Source organism: Chiloscyllium punctatum, chromosome 30 (genome assembly GCF_047496795.1).
Source record: "Chiloscyllium punctatum isolate Juve2018m chromosome 30, sChiPun1.3, whole genome shotgun sequence".
Lineage (NCBI taxonomy): Eukaryota > Metazoa > Chordata > Chondrichthyes > Orectolobiformes > Hemiscylliidae > Chiloscyllium > Chiloscyllium punctatum.
Window position 1 is genome coordinate 46,896,162 of NC_092768.1, and position 17,370 is coordinate 46,913,531.

At 43.6% G+C, this 17,370-nt stretch overlaps 1 long non-coding RNA gene across 1 annotated transcript; it reads right to left on the reverse strand.

Moving 5' to 3' along the window:
• Positions 1-4,135: 4,135 nt before the first annotated feature.
• Positions 4,136-16,862, reverse strand: LOC140455686 (uncharacterized). Its single transcript, XR_011952952.1, has 2 exons — positions 16,755-16,862; positions 4,136-6,429 (listed from the first exon to the last, which is right to left on the reverse strand). It is a non-coding gene; the product is annotated as an uncharacterized lncRNA (long non-coding RNA).
• Positions 16,863-17,370: the final 508 nt, after the last annotated feature.

Genomic DNA, 17,370 nt, shown 5'->3' on the forward strand with positions numbered 1-17,370 from the left:
ATTATCTGGAGGTCGTGTTGGATTAATGGAGAAACCAACAATTCATGATTGACTTAGTTTACTTGTAATCACACAATTCAAGTATATTCACTAACATTATATTTTGCCTAAGTTTAGCCAATGCAGCTCCTTTTTCTATTCATCCATGGGGAATGGGCATCACTGGCTGACCATATATTGTCTGCCCCGAGTTGCTCTTGAGTAGGTGGCAGTTAGCTGACTTCTTGAACCAGTGCATTCAGGTTGACCTCCAATGTTCTTAGGGAGGGAATTCCAGGATTTTGACTCAGCGACAGGGAAGGGACGATGTTATATTTCCAGGGCAGGATGTTACGTGTTTGGAGGGGAACTTGCAGGAGGTGGTGTTCCCATCTATCTGCTGCCCTTGTCATTCCAGGTGGAAGTGGTTGTAGGTTTGGAAAGTGATATCTAAAGATCTGTGGATTTCTGCAGTGCCTCTTGTAGATAGTACACATTGCTGCTGCTGAGCATGGTGGTGGAGGAAGTGGATGGTTATGGATGTGTTGCCAATCAAGCGTACTGCTTTGTCCTAGTTGATTCTTGAGTGTTATTGGAGCTACAGCAATCCAGGCAAGTGGTGAGTATTCCATCACACCCCTGAATTGTGTCATGTAGATGGTGGACAGGCTTTGGGGAATCGGGGGTGAGTAACTTGCCTAGACTCTAGAACATTACAGCGCAGTAATGGCCCTCAATGTTGCGCCAACATTTGGAACCAATCTGAAACCCATCTAACCTACAGTATTCCATTCTTGTCCATATGCCTATTCAATGACCATTTAAATGCACTTAAAATGGTGAGTCTACTACTGTCGTAGGCAGTGCGTTCTATGCCCGTACTACTCTCTGAGTAAAGAAACCACCTCTAATCTCTGTCCTATATCTATCACCCCTCAATTTAAATCTATGTCCCCTCATGCTAACCATCACCATCCAAGGAAAAAGGCTCTCACTGTCCAACCTATCCAATCCTCTGATTATCTTATATACCTCAATTAAGTCACCTCTCAACCTTCTCCTCTCTAATGAAACAACCTCAAGTCCCTCAGCCTTTTCTCGTAAGACTTTCTCTCCATACCAGGCAACATTCTAATAAGTCTCCTCTGAACCCTTTCCAAAGCTTCCACATCCTTCCTATAATGCAATGACCAGAACTGCATGCAATACTTCAAATATGGCCGCACCAGAGTTTGTACAGCTGCAGCATGATTTCATGGTTCTGAAACTCAATCCCTCTACAAGTAAAAGCTAACACATCGTATGCCTTCTTAATAACCCTATCAACCTGAGTCACAACTTTCAAGGATCTATGTACCTGGACGCCAAGATCTCTCTGCTCATCTACACTATCAACAATTTTGCCACTAGCCAGCCCAGTACTCTGTATTCCAATTACTCCTTCTAAACTCTGACCTGTTGTTGTAGCAACTGTATTTATTTGTTGACTCTGGTCAGTGATAATGCTTGGGAATATTAGAGTGGGGGATTTAGAGATGGTAACACTATTGACTGTCAAGTGTCAGTACTTAGGTTGTCTCTTATTGGAGATGGGCAATGCCTGGTATATCTGTATTGCTACTTATCAGCCCAATCCTGATATTGCCCAGATATTGTTGCATTTAAACATAGATTTCTTCAGTACCTGAGAAGTTATGATTGGTGCTGAATGTTGTGTAATAATTGACAAGCATACCCACGTCTGATGTTATGACAGAGGGAAGGTCATAGAGTCATACAGCATGGAGACAGGCTCCTTGTTGCAACCAGACCATGCTAAACATAATCCCAAAATAAACTAGCCTCATTGGAGCAGCTGAAGATGGGTGAGCCTAGGACACTACCCTGAGGAACTTCTGCAAAGTTGTCCTGGAGCTGGGATGACAGACTTCAGCCATCTTCCTATGTGCCAGGTATGACACCAACCAGCAGAGAGTTTCTCTCCTTATACTCAGTTTTGTTGGGGTCCTTTGGTGCCATACTTGGTCAGATGTGACCTTGATATCAAGGACAGTGGTATGGTGTGAGCTGGGAACTCCAGAGCGTGACTCTGATGACGGTGTGCTGTAGCAATGAAGAAGGAAAAACTGGACTCTCTTTAAATGTTTAAAAAATTTTATTCTAAGTTAATTTGAATGCTGCCTATGTAGGAGCGACAATCCACATTTTTCACTATATTTTATATTGAATGTACATGTATCGAGAATAGGGATATTTGTGGAACATTCTCCTCCAGTGAGTTGTTTAAATGTCCACTACCATTCACGATTGGATGTTTTGGGCTGCAGAACTTAGATCTGATCCATTGCTTGTGGGATTGTTTAGCTTCGTGTATAACTTGTTGCTTATGTTATTTGATATGGATATAATCCTGTTTAGTAGCTTCACCAAGTTGTCACCTCATTTTTAGGTATGTGTAATGCTGCTTCTGGCATGCCATTGCACACTCTCTGTTGAACCAGGGTTGAGTGGGGGAATATGCCAGACCATGAGGTTGAAGATTGTGCTGGAATACAATTCTGCTGCTGTTGATTTCCCACAGCAACTCGTAGATGCCCAGTCTTGAGTTGCTAAATCTGTTGGAAGTCTGTCTCTTTGGTACAATAATAGTGCCACACAACAAGTTGGAAGGTATTCTCAATGTAAAGGCAGGACTTTGTCTCTGCAAGGATCGTGTAGTGGTCACTCTTACCAATACTGTCATGCAGTGCAGCTAGCAGATAGGTAAGGATGATGTGATATATGGTTCTTTGTCTTGTTGATTCCCTTACCACCTGCCACAGATCCAATTTATCAGCAATGTCATTTAGGACCTGACCAACTTGATGGGTAATGCTGCGTCCAAGCCAATCTTCTTGGTGGACGTTGAAATCCCCCACCCAGAGTACATTTTGTGGCCTTGCCAATCTCATTGTTTCCTTCAATTGTTGCTCAATGTTGAGGGTAGTGATGTACTTGCTAATCAGCAGGAAGTTTCCTTGCTGATGTTTAACCTGAAGCCATGAGACTTCATGGGGTCTGAACTCAATGTTGAGGATTTCCAGAGCAAATGCCGCCCTCAGGACCTCCACTGGGTCTGTCCTGTCAGTGTTGACGGTGGTGTCTGAGACATTGTATGCAAGGTATGATTCCATAAGTATAACTTTGTCAAGCTGTTACTTGACTAGTCCACAAAACAGCTCACCCAATTTTGGCCCTGGTTCCCAGATAATTAGTCAGAATTTTGAGTATAGGAGTTGGGACATCATGTTATGGCTGTACAAGACATTGGTGAGGCCACTTTTAGAATACTGCATTCAACTCTGGACACCCTTCTGTAGGAAGAATATTGTTAAACTTGAGAGGTTCCAGAAAAGAGTTACAAGAATGAAGCTGGGACTGGAGATTGAGTTATAGGGAGATGCTGAATAGGCTGTGGCTTTTCTTTTCCCTGGAGCATTAGAGGCTGAGGGGTGACGTTATAGAGGTTTATAAAATTATGAGGACTTTGGGACAGGCAACAACACAAGGTGGCCGAGCAGAGACTGATAGCCAAATTCAATACCCATGGGGATGGTCTCAACTGGGACCTTGGGTTCGTGTCACACTACAGGTGACCCCCACTGCACTACACACTCCCGTGTGCACGTGCACACACACACACACACACACATACACTCTCTCTCTCATAGACAAGCTCTCTCTCATATGCTCACACATACCCACACTCAACACCCTCTCACAGACCTATACCCCATTACATTCACACACATACGCATACACACACACTCTCACAGACACACCCCGACATACACACCCTCACTCGGTCTCCCCTGCACGTGCGCGCGCATACACACACACAGGTTTGCAGGGTGAATTTGTACTTGCAGAATTACGTTATTTTGCTCAAAAACTGCATAAAACAATGTAAGATTCTGTAAATCTCACTTTAGAAATAGAATCAGTCTGACCTAACATTGGGACACAGACAGACTTTAACTTCACACCTTCAATGCATTATCTGGGCTGAGATGGCATCTATTGTTAAAGTTATTTTGAGAATATAACTTTAAGAGAGTTCTGGGATTTACATATGATGGAACCGAAAGTAACACGATCATTCTAAAGGGTGAAAGACTTAAGCTAAATTTGTTTAATATTACATTCCATGACACAGAAATCCTGTTACTATAAATTCTGTCTTATGATTCTGCTCCACAACCACCTGATGGAGAAGCAGTACTTCGAAAGCTAGTGCCTCCAAATAAACCTGTTGGATTCTCACCTGGTGTTGCGTGATTGTCAACTTTATCTCCAGCAGTATTTTTCCACTACAGCTGAGAGCCAGGTCACCTTTTACCTTGGTCATCGTGCAGCAGTATGTCAAGTTCCACAATTACTACTTCCACAGTTCTTTCCTTGTTGATCTCCCACCTAAGGAGGCGCACATCCTTCTGGAAAAGGACGCATACTCATACATGCCTGTTCATCGTAGGGGTTGTCATGGGCGATCCAGTAGATGATCACCAGCTTTTGGAGTGGAAAATATGGTAGGAACAAACTGTGCACAACAACAGCCTGTAGTTCTCTATATGATACAAAGTATCAGGATTATGATAGTAAAGGTGACGAGCCCAATGACTAAGGAGGATCCTCACTTACCGAGCCAGGTAACGTCAAAAGACCACCCGGAATCAAAAAGGGAGCTCAATTTCTTGACCTCCATGTGAATGTGAGTCACCAAATCACATTTTTAGAATTGTCACGTATGTAGGTACAGCATTCCCAAACAACAACAGCACAAATGCCACCCTCCTTGGATAACAGAAAATCCAAGGCCAAGCAATTCTGAAGGGCCACTGTTCTAACTGCAACGAGCTCAGCATTGATCTCATGCAGGACTTCAGCAGTATCATTGGCCACAATTTCTAATACCGTTTTTAATTTGCCCAATTTTGGGATTGCAGATAGATTCCAATAGGAGGGGAAGACATCTCTACCCAAGTGAGGGATCCAGTGAGGGATCTTTTGGGTTTTAGGGGTGAAAGTAACCCATCCAAAACTCTGCTGCAAGCTACTACATATCCCATACACCATTACCCTCATCGATTTGAGGGAAGCCAGAGGAGGGGGCCCGAAGACAGCAAATCAAATAGGTGCCCTTGGAAGAGGTTATGTTGGGATCTCTGCCCCTCCACATCTTGGGAACCATGGTCTTTCCACAGTGAGTCTTATTAAGGACACCAGACCAATTAAACTAAAAGTGACCTCAGCTCGTCAAATTTTGGATTGGTTCAGTCCAGTGGATAACAAAAGAACATTGACTAGATCCCACAGAAGTGTCAGTAGAGATGTTCCCGTCTTGTGTGAAGCAAATGGTATTGCTAACAATGTTATTAAAGACTACAAAGAAAGGGGGCATTTGGGATCTGTTATAGTTGGGTTGGTACTAATCTCGAAATCAGGCTAGATGATATTATGCTGACTTCCACTCCTGCATGTCCTCATCGGGTTCACCTGAAATGTTTTGGCGTATTAGCCATTTGGCAACTTCAGGCCACAAGGGGAAACCCCCCTCTAAACGGTTCGGCATAAGGACATCCAATAGGCAGTTTCTTTTCCCGCCAAACGAGCGCTTTGATAGGCCAGATACAAAAAAAATTGTGGTGTATTGATCGTCTTGTCGCTTTGTTCCCGTTACAAAGGGACAGCTGTTTTTCTGATCAATATCTCTGGCACCCGAAGCTTCTCTAAAAGCCCAACCTGAGACTCTAGGCACCAGTGCAAGGGGTTCTGCCCAAGGGAAAAATACACTCTGCCTCCCTGACCCTGTTTGGCAAACCCGGTGTGTTAGACGAGAATTGTCAGTGATCTTGATAAGGGATCAGAAGCAATTCAGATCACATCCCTGTATGATACATGCCCGCAACCTGACCCCTCCTTTCACAGAAAACCCTTTTAGTTTTCATATTTTCCCCTGCGATGGAGTCCATCCGGGTCGTAATCACCCCTCACGTCCCTGAGGAGCTCTGCAAGGGAATACTGGAAAATTCACCAGACAGCGGAAGCTGAACTTAGAAGAACCAACATTACAAAGTATCTGATACTCTTTTTTGACCTCTGACTGCGGATGGTTAACTCTCCCCAGACCCTGACCCATCCTTTGCACATTCCAACTAAAAACATGTTAGAGTGCGATACTAACATGTATTGTGTCATCATTACATAACTGACGGGTACTTTTGGCACGACCATCACAAGGCCTACATCTCGTTTGCAAGCTGAGGAGGTTTTGGAATTGCATCCACAGGGTTCTCATCATTGTTTTAGTAGTTGCCGAGTTGGTGGGGTTATGCATTTTACAGTTGGTCGCATCCTTCCAATTTAACTGCAGTTCGGGTTGTCAGTAACATTTGATATGGTCCCTTCCGTCTAGGAGAGAGAGAGAGAGAGCCTTTGTCAAGAGACTTAACATACACTAAATCACCAGGTCTAAAAAAGGTGTTGTAGTTAACCCATGTTGGTTTGGCATGGCCTCTACTACCTTTGAATGATTGGCCCGGGCTCCTTCGCTCAGTGCTCGAGCGTACTGTAGGGTTTTCCCATCTACCCACATCAGGGCTACTTTTGATGTAGACAGAGGGGGTCAGGTACCTGTATACATGGGTCTTCCAATAAGAGTTTTAAATGGGGTTAGACAGTGGTTCTATTAACCTGGTTTCGAAGGGTATGCAGGGTATTGGCAAGGCTGCAAGGGTATTTTTTTTAGCATCCTGTTACTTGTTCCATTATTCCTGAAGACTGGAGTTGATAGAGGAGATGAACTTTCCACACAATTCCCAATACAACGCACAGTGCGGTTGCTGTTTTCCCAGTAACGTGGGTATCCCTGATACTATTAATTTCTCCCGGTATTCTAAATCGGGGGATTATATCTTTCATACAGCATTTTACTCCTGTTCGGGCATTAGCCCTTCTAGTGGGAAATGCCTCTATCCATCCAAAGAACATATCTGTTTATGAGCAGTATGTATTTAAACCCTCCTGCAGGAGTCATATGGACAAAATCAATCTGCAAGTTCCCACGTGACCCTTAAGGGATAGGTAGATGATCAAAATGTGCAGGAGTCCTTCCTCTATGATACTGTTGGCAAATAACGCATGTTTCGGCTATGTGTTTTAAGATAGCAGATATACTGGGAGCAAACCATTGTTGGGCAATTTGATATAGTGTCCCTCTTTTTCCTATATGTCCCTGCCCATGTGCCAGCAGGCAAGAGCATGGAGGAGAGAATGCAGACAGACCACCCTACCAATCAGGATGCCGCAAAAGACCAAAAGTGGTATCAGGGGAACATCCAGCATGAGCCCGGAAATTGCACTCCATCTTTGCAGCCGCTTGCTCCAAATGGAGAGCTGCTGTAAGTTTGACGGTGGATGGGACAGTGACCGCATGTGTCCAAGCAGCCTCACGGGCGTCAGCATCTGCAGCAGCGTCGCCGTGAGAAACCTCTGATGTAAGCTGAACACTTGACAACTGCCAAACGTGCAAAGCACTGCCCACAACAGGTTGTTGATAAGAGTCGCATGTTGAATAGGTTTGCTGGATGAGATGATAATAAACCCACGATTGTTTCAGAGTGTACTAAAGTCATGGACCACACCAAAGACATAACGGGAATCAGTATAAATGGGAACAAATTTTCCCATGGCAAGGGTACATGCACGAGTAAGGGCAAAGAGTTCAGCAACTTGGGCTGACGTCCCGGACGGGAGAGCACACGACGCTAGCGTTTCGAAGGGAGTAACGACCACATAACCAGCAAGAAAACAATCAGAGGGACGCAGGGATGAGCCAATGTCAGGTTTGTCAAGAGGCGAGGAAGATAAATTAGGGCGAGAAGAGGCCACGGGGCTACCACCTGGAGGCAGTCATGGTGGTAGGATTTTAAGTCAGAGGAAGAAGAAAGGAGGGGAGCAGGATTCACTGAAGGGGCATGGTGGAATGATAGATTTGGCTTGGACAACAACATGACCTCACACCCAGTCTTACAGGCTGCAATGTAATGCTGAATAGCAGTCGAATTGAAAAGGAGCAAAACGGCATGAGCGGTCATAACAGTACAATGGCGATCCAGAACAACAGGCTTTGCCTTTTCCAGCATGGTAGCAGCAGCAACAGCGCAGAGGCAGGATGGCAGGCCACGGACCACCGGAGGTAACTGACAGGACTAACAGACCACTGGTCACTTCAAACTGCCATGGTTTTGGGCAAAGACTCCACTTGTGAAACCCTTTCATTCGTTAACATAGAGGATGAAAGGTCTACAATAATCGGGTAAGCCCAGGCTGGGGCCTGTGTCATAGTAGTACAAAGTTTCTCAAATGCTCACAGCCGCTCGGGTGTCCGATTAATAGAATGAGGCTGACCCTGGAGGATAACCTGATGCAAAATCGCATCCATGCACCGATGTTCAGGCACCCATTGGCAGCAATTGTTCGCCATGCCAAAAAAAGACAGCATCTCCTGTTGTGTCGAGGGTCGTGGGATGTTGAGAATAGCAGTAACATGATCAGGACCCAGGCAACTGGTACTGTTCTCCAGCATGCAGCCGAGATATTGTACCGAAGTCTGACATCTAAGTAAAACAGCAAACTTGTTTGTATCATTGTATAAATATAGGCTGTCTGTTCGGCTCGGGAGAGTGCTGTAGGACAGTGAAGGCTGTGGCAGCCTCTCGGAGAATTCACAGTAAAATAAAGCTTCTTAAAACAAGACTCAAAGTCTCAGACTAAGTCATTTCCACAACAACAACTTTGCTTGTTTTACTTCAATTACATGCAGCACTCAAGTAATCTTGAATACAATAAATCAAGATAGAGAAAAGTACAGTGCAACAACTCTCTTTGTTACCGATGTTGCTCAAGGACAAAGAGACTAATGAGCTTAATATACACTCTTTATATTTCATCAAGCTATGTGTCTTTATCTCCAGCAGTATTTTTCCACTACAGCTGTTAGCATGAGAGCCAGGTCAGCTTTTATCGTGGTCAAATATCCCATCGTGCAGTAGTATGTTAAGTTCTTACAGCTTCCACACTCTATGATAATAAGGAGGACTTTGCAGAGTTAACAGGGTTTTACTGGTATGGTTTGCTTGGTACTGTAACATTATGTGACTCTGCTTAGCTTCATTTGACAAAGAAATACATGATGAATCACACAGAGTGCAGATGAAACCCTAATGCTAACCACTTTGCCGCCCATACCTAGTATGGTGCTGAAATTTTGCTTTTAAAATGTAACTTTTTCCAAACATTCAAATGCAGCAGAAGCAAAACAGACATTAAATAATGGATGTAAGTTTACTCGCTGAACTGGAAGGTTAATTTCTAAGTAACACTGAAGATGTTACTTAGTAGGATGACGAAATGTCTGGAAATGTCTGGAGCAAATCTACATCCAGAACCTCAACATGAGGAACAAATCTTCTCAAAACTCGCTAACATTAAATAATGGTTGACTCTAAGGAAAAAGCAAATGGTCAGTGATAAATAAGTGATTTAATAGGAACTTCACCAATTAAACAAATATTGAGACAAGAGTATCAAGGGTATTAAACATTGGGTCCTTTGTTTCCTTTAACAGTAAAGAACCTTTCAAAATATCCTGTTATCTGAATTATTTTTATTCACCTGTTAGATGTGGGTGTTGCTGACTGGCAAGTACTTTTATTGCCTATCCATAGTTGTCCTCGTGAAGGTGGTGATGAGCTGCCTTCTTAAATTGCTGCAGTTCATGTGGTATAGATAAACTCACAATTAAGGAAGGAATTCCAAGTTGCTGACACAGCAATAAGGAGATGACAACCTAATGGTATTATTCATGGACTGTTAATCCAGATACCCAGGTAATGTTCTGGGACCTGGGTTTGAATCTCACCACAGTAGACGGTGGAATTTGAATTTAATAAAAATCTGGGATTAAAAGTTTAGTGATGGCCATTAATCCATTGTCAATTGTAGTAAAATTTCATCAGGTTCACTAATGTCCTCTCAAATGTGAAAAAAAAACGTTCATGGAGTCTTGATGTATGTAAGATTCTCCCTGCTTTGTAGCCCTCACCTGGAATACTATTAGGGCTTCAGCCTTTGTTGTTTCCCATATGTTTGATTGCTGTTGCAGCTTTCTCATGACGGTGACTCATCCATGGATTCTACTACAGGGCACTAGGGGGTTGATCGGAGGGGAACAGCCATCCTTATGGATTCAGGGTTAAGGAGTTGTTCAAAATGTTCTTTCTGGTGCTAACAGATTGAATTATCATACTTAAGCAGAAAATATCACTGAATGTAGGGGTGGACTATACATGCTTATACCAAAATGACCGATGTTTGTTCACACAAAATGGCCGACAAAACAAGATGGGGCAGCCTGTCCCAGCACTAAAACACTAGGTGGCTCAGAAGAGATAAACAGGATGAACAACTTGTTCTAGACAGTTTCAATAAGGGCATGCCTACGAAACAGACGAGTGACTAATGAAAGAATAATTGTCCCCCAGTAAATCAATAAACACCAGGTGAGGTACAGCCTATTAACACCGTAAGCAGCTACCAGAAAACAGCAAAGTTACTTCATAATAATTAGATTTTAGGGATGTTTCAGAATATTAAAAAAGGTTCTAATTAAAAATTCTTCAGAGAATCATAGGGATACTTTTCAACATATAGTTAGATACATATAACCAAAGCATAACGAAAGTCTTGAAGAAAAAGCATTTAGACCCAGGTGTGAAGTTAACTAGCTTTAGGAAATGACTTCTCTTACGTCCTGAACAAAATAGATTGTTCACAGCCCATTAGCTACAAAGTGCTGACAGTAGAAGTAGCTGTAATACTTTACACTTTGTAACTAACTTTACAACAAAAAGCAATATTATAAATCTTATAGCAAGTAAGTTAAAACTAACTGTCTTTTGGATTTTTACAGGAGGGAAAGCCAGTTGCTCACAATCCAGCTTCTCTGTTCATTGTTACATTCACTGTTAGCGGTCTGTTTGAAACACAGCCTGTCCTGCAATGAATCTTTTAAATTTTTCTGCAGGGCAATCAATTGTCCTTGTGGCATAAGGCAGCCAGTTATCAAGCAGTTGTTAAACCGGTTTGTTTATGCAGTTTTGATTCCTTTTATCAATGGAGTTTAATGCAGAAAAGTGTGAGATGATTCACTTTGGAAGGAGTAACAGGAATACTGAGTACTGAGCTAATGGTAAGATGCTTGGTAGTGTGGATGAGCAGAGAGACATCGGTGCCCATGTGCATAAATCCCTGAAAGTTGCCACCCATGTTGATAGGGTTGTTAGGAAAGCATACGGTGTGATAGTTTTTATTGGTAGAGGGATTGAGTTTTGGAGCCGTGAGGTCATGTTGCAGCTGTACAAAACTCTGGTGTGGCTGCACTTGGAGAATGATGTACTGTTCTGGTCGCTGCATTATGGGAAGGACGTGGAAGCATTGGAAAGGGTGCAGAGGAGATTTACTAGGATGTTGCCTGGCATGGAGGAAAGCTCTTATGAGGAAAGGCTGAGGGACTTGAGACTGTTTTCGGTAGAGAGAAGGTTAGGGTATATGCTGAACATTGTTTTGTTTGTCTGTTGTTTTTTCAGTCTTCTGTATAGACATGTGTCTCACAATAAATTCATTGTTTAGTTTAATCCAAGCGATCCAATTTCTTAGCCTGTTGTGTTTTTCACACCAAAATACTCAGGCTCTGTACACAATATATTGGTAAATGTCATTGTCAGCTGGGATACTTTACCTGGTATCTAATGGGATAGTGTAAACATGGAAAGATTATTTCAAATTAAATATGGAGAAGTTAATCCCTTTAATTAATATCTGAGATTTTAAAAATCTAATAAGGATTGCTGCATCTATCACTCTTTCAGACAGTAAGTTCCATATTCTCACTACCTCTTGAGTTAAATAAGACTTTAAAACTCTACTCCTTGGTTATCGACCTCACTGCTCAGGGAAGTAAGAGCGAAACAATCCCATTCACTGCCTCTGTCACTTTTCCCCCACTTCTACTAACCCACTGGGACAAACTTCCATTAACCTGCCCTAGCCCTGAACTCACATCATCCTTTACTTTCTCTCCTAGTTCCCCTCCTGCTCCCTCTGAATTCATCTTGCCCATGAGATGCACCTTCTGGTTCCCATGTTAGCTTATGTAGTTCAGAGTTTTCTCTCTTCAGGTGTTGTCCCTTTCTCCTTTCAATCTGCCATTATCACAGTCTCCTGAAACAAAATCCCCTGACCCCTTTGTCCTTGAAATCTGATGTCTTATCTCTAATTTTTCTTTACTTTTCCAAGTTCTTGAGCCTGCAGTTGCCTCCCAATTTCTGCAAAAGTGCTTAGAGTCAAGTAAGACATGGGGAACAGAGTGAGGGGCAAGAAGCTGGCTCAGATGTCTGGTGAAGACCTTCATTCCAGCACAGAGATACTCATTGGATTCTCCCTCCTTTGTCCCTCTTTCAACTGTCACCATCCCTCTTGTAGGCAAAAATGGGTACTGCTGGAGATTAGAGTCCAGATTAGAGTGGTGCTGGAAAAGCACAGCAGGTCAGGCAACATCCGAGGAGCAGGAAAATCAACATTTCAGGCAAAAGCCCATCATCAGGAATGTCCCACCATCCCACTTGTGCATATGCTGAGTTCACCACTTAATGTCATTGCTGCCTTGGATGCTATGGGTCTTCCTCTTTTGATTTGCTGTCAAATACACCTTAGAATACACATCCCACACTGATGTTGTCAATTTGTAGCTTCTGAGATGAAGAATGCTATTGCCACTACTGGAAATCTCTGTCAAACATTTACCAAGGGAACTGAGACAGCAGCTGCAATTAGTGAGGTTTTATTCAGGCTCAGTATGAAAATAACAAATTCCTGCAGATGTTTGAAAATGAAAAATACATCGTTCTGACCTTTGTCCAATAATTAGTGATCACAAGGCTGTCCATTGGAGACTTCTTCAGTCATTGTTGCCTTCCTCATCTCAACCACCTTTGTCCATTCTCCATACACAGAGTTATCAACTTCCATGCTACAATTAACTATATTTGTCACGGCACAGATGTCATGACAAAACAAATAAAAAATTAACAAACAATTGGGGCCGCACAGTGGCTCAGTGGTTAGCACGGTTGCCACACACTGCCAGGGACCCAGGTTTGATTCCCACCTGGGCAACTGTATGTGTGGAGTTTGCACATTCTCCCCATGTCTGCATGGGTTTTCTCTGGGTACTGGGGTGGCATGGTGGCTCAGTAGTTAGCACTGTTGCCACACAGCACTAGGGACCCAGGTTTGATTCCCACCTGGGCAACTGACTGTGTGGAGTTTGCACATTCTCCCTGTGTCTGCGTGGGTTTCCTCCAGGTACTCCGGTTTCCTCCCACAATCCAAGATGTGCAGGTCAGGTGAATTGGCCATGCTAAATTGCCCAGTATTAGGTTGCTAGACAATAGGTGCAGGACTAGGCCATTCTGCCCTTCGAGCCTGCACCACCATTCAATATGATCATGGCTGATCATCCTTAATCAGTAATTAGTCAGGGGTAAATATAGGGTAGGGGAATGGGTCTGGGTGGGTTACTCTTCGGAGGGTCAGTATGGACTTGTGGGCCGAAGAGCATGTTTCCATACTGTAGGGAATCTAGTCTAGCCTAATAATTTACTAATACTAAGAATTATTTGGGCTAAAAGCTAAGAAAAGGTTTACAATATGTCTTGAGTCTGACAAAATTATCAATGATATGGCGTTGAACTGGGGTGAACAAAAGTTAAAAACTACACAACATTGAGTTATTTGGAGATACTAGCTTTCAGAACACCTGATGAAGGAGCAGCGCTCTTAAAGCTAGTACCTCCAAATTAACCTGTTAGACTATAACCTGGTGTTGTGTGATTTTTATAATTATCAATGTTTACTCTGTGCAGTGATCATGAAGCAAATCAGACCACAGAGTATCATCCTCAAATTAAACTGCTTCAGTTGGTCTCATATTTGGAAAGAACATTTGGCTGAATAAAACCTGTTTACCAATCTGCAAAAAAACAGAAGCACATCAATTGTGGCTGAATGTTTTCGCTGGCTTGTATTAGCATATCTCGTTGAAAATGACTGTTTGAAGAATTTTAAGTATAAATTATGTTCTAAAAGAAATTAAACTTTTAAGAGCTTTAACATTATTTCATTAAATATCAACCAGGACGTTGATTCCAAACACAGAAATAACCACAACTTCATGTGGAATAGTGAGAGTGGTAAGTTTCTGCTGATTTCACCTGTTTGAGGTGGCTCTTCAAATTACCGTTAGAGTTTTTGTGAGTTCAAGCACCAACAATCAGTCATAATTAAAACTCCAGTCTACATGCTGTGAACAGCAGTTATATCAACAAACTACAAAATGTAATTTATTTCATTTGTGTCATAGGAACAGGACAAATAACTAAGAATGCTTTAATGTAGGAATAACGACAAAGATTTTGCTTTGTATTTTCCCTTATATTAGAGTTTGAAATGTTGCACTCTCTATCCCCCTCATCATTAATAATATTGGTGGAGAAGAGATCGCAGAGAGAGGCAGACCATGGGTGAGAAAGAAAATTGAGGAGAGTTAGGAAACAGAATCACGATGAAGAAGAGGGAAAGCAGAAGTAGATAGGAGAGGAAGAAGAAAATAGAAGATTTAATTGATGCACCCCCCACTCTCCATCCTTCCGTCCTTAGTCATTTCTCTTGTGCCCTTCCTCCTCTCTATGTGCTGATCCCACCATTACATATCATCGTTGCCTTGGATGCTGTGAATCTTCCTATTGAATTAGTTTCATTGTCCACATGACTTCCATCTCCTCGGCAGAGTGGGAGGGGGAGTTGAAATGTTGGGCCACGGGGCGGTGTGGTTGATTGGTGCGGGTGTCCCAGAGATGTTCCCTAAAGCGCTCTGCTAGGAGGTGCCCAGTCACCCCAATGTAGAGGAGACCGCATCGGGAGCAACGGATACAATAAATGATATTAGTGGATGTGCAGGTAAAATTTTGATGAATGTGGAAGGCTCCTTTAGGGCCTTGGATAGAGGTGAGGGAGGTGGTGTGGGCGCAGGTTTTACAGTTTCTGTGGTGGCAGGGGAAGGTGCCAGAATGGGAGGGTGGGTTGTAGGGGGGCGGGGGGGGGGGGGGGGGGGGGGGGGGGGGGGGGGGGGAGGGGGGGGGTGGGACCTGACCAGGTAGTCACAGAGGGAACGGTCTTTGCGGAAGGCGGAAAGGGGTTCCTGCCACCGCAGGAACTGTAAAACCTGTGCCCACACCTCCTCTCTCACCTCTATCCAAGGCCCTAAAGGATCCCCTGCGACCGCAGGAACTGTAAAACCTGCACCCACACCTCCTCCCTCACCTCTATCCAAGGCCCTAAAGGAGCCTTCCACATCCATCAAAGTTTTTCCTGCACATCCACTAATATCATTTATTGTATCTGTTGCTCCCGATGCGGTCTCCTCTACATTGGGGAGACTGGGCGCCTCCTAGCAGAGTGCTTTAGGGAACATCTCCGGGACACCCGCACCAATCAACCACACCGCCCCGTGGCCCAAAATTTCAACTCCCCCTCCCACTCTGCCAAGGACATGGAGGTCCTGGGCCTCCTTCACCACCGCTCCCTCACCACCAGACGCCTGGAGGAAGAACGCCTCATCTTCCGCCTCAGAACACTTCAACCCCAGGGCATCAATGTGGACTTCAACAGTTTCCTCATTTCCCCTTCCCCCACCTCACCCTAGTTCCAAACTTCCAGCTCAGCACTGTCCCCATGACTTGTCCTACCTACCTATCTCCTTTTCCACCGATCCACTCCACCCTCTCCTCCCTGACCTAACACCTTCATCCCCTCCCCCACTCACCTATTGTACTCTATGCTACTTTATCCCCACCCCCACCCTCCTCTAGCTTATCTCTCCACGCTTCAGGCTCTCTGCCTTTATTCCTGATGAAGGGCTTTTGCCTGAAACGTCGATTTCGCTGCTCCTTGGATGCTGCCCGAACTGCTGTGCTCTTCCAGCACCACTAATCCAGAATTAGATACAAAGGTACCTAGGTACATAATCTTTGTTACAAAGCAGAAACATAAGGAAAACAAAATTTAAAAATTAAATATTACAGTCCTTCTTACTAAAAAAGTTGAAAAACTAAGAAACACAGTCAACACCACAGTCCATAAGCGCGTGGCAACCTTTGACACACCCCACATGGGCTCAACCTACCATTTTGAGTTCAACCTCGTGTCGCCACAAAGGAAAAGATGAAGATTAAAGAGAAAATAAGAAAGGAAAGGTGAAACAAGGATGTAGCCAGCCTGATGCTCGGGAGCAGACAAGCTAAAAAACCAGACGCTACCTGCCTTGCCCTTGCTGCCATTTTAAATGGACAAATCTGACTGGCTAATAAACACATCCAAAACTAAACATTCCACACTGTTGTTATCAGTTTGAAAGCCTCTGAGGATGAAGAATGCTATTCCACACTAGAAATCTGTCAAACCAAATTGGACTGAACAGTCTGTTTCCTTATTTTTAAAATTGTTTTATTGACTCTATAAACCAGGGAAACTGATATAACAGCTGCAATAAGTGAGGTTTCCCTCAGATCGGACAATGACAAGTTTAAACCCCCATCTGGTCTGCTGTTCAAACTCACCTCCATTTCCCCGGTCAGTTTCCCAGGTTTCAGGAAACTCATGTTGCTCCAGAAATATTTGGATTGACTGTGAGAGACGTCAATCAGAGAGTCCACCCACTCTGCCCATTGTCTCCTCTTCCTCTTCCAGAGCTGGTTCACTTCCTATAGGGACTGAAAACCAAGTGAGGAGATGGTGAGTGAAGGAGCAGCTTTTATGCAAATTGTATCTCATAATATCCACACCAATCTTCAGGCAGTCTGACTATCCTGTGGGTAATCAGGGGTGGAAATGTCCCTTATACTGTGTGAGAAGATCCAGCTGAGAGAGCTATTTACTCGGTGCTTTGTGCTGAACTGTTTGACTGGAGCTGTGTGTTGGCTGTTGAGTGTGTTTATTGGAAGCATTTCCCTCTGATTTCCAGACTGAATTTTGTTGATGGCTCATTCCTGAATGGGAGAAGGTGAGGTATAATTATCTGAAAGGTGCAGAGCGTCTGAGGATTCTTACTGATTTCCTGGTGTTGAGTTCTGTGTGTGTTTTGGGGATCTGGTTATTATCCTGTGGCCTGAAAATGGTCACTTCTTTCTTGGTGTTGCGATCTGGATGTTTCCTGTCTTTCAAATCCATCCCGTG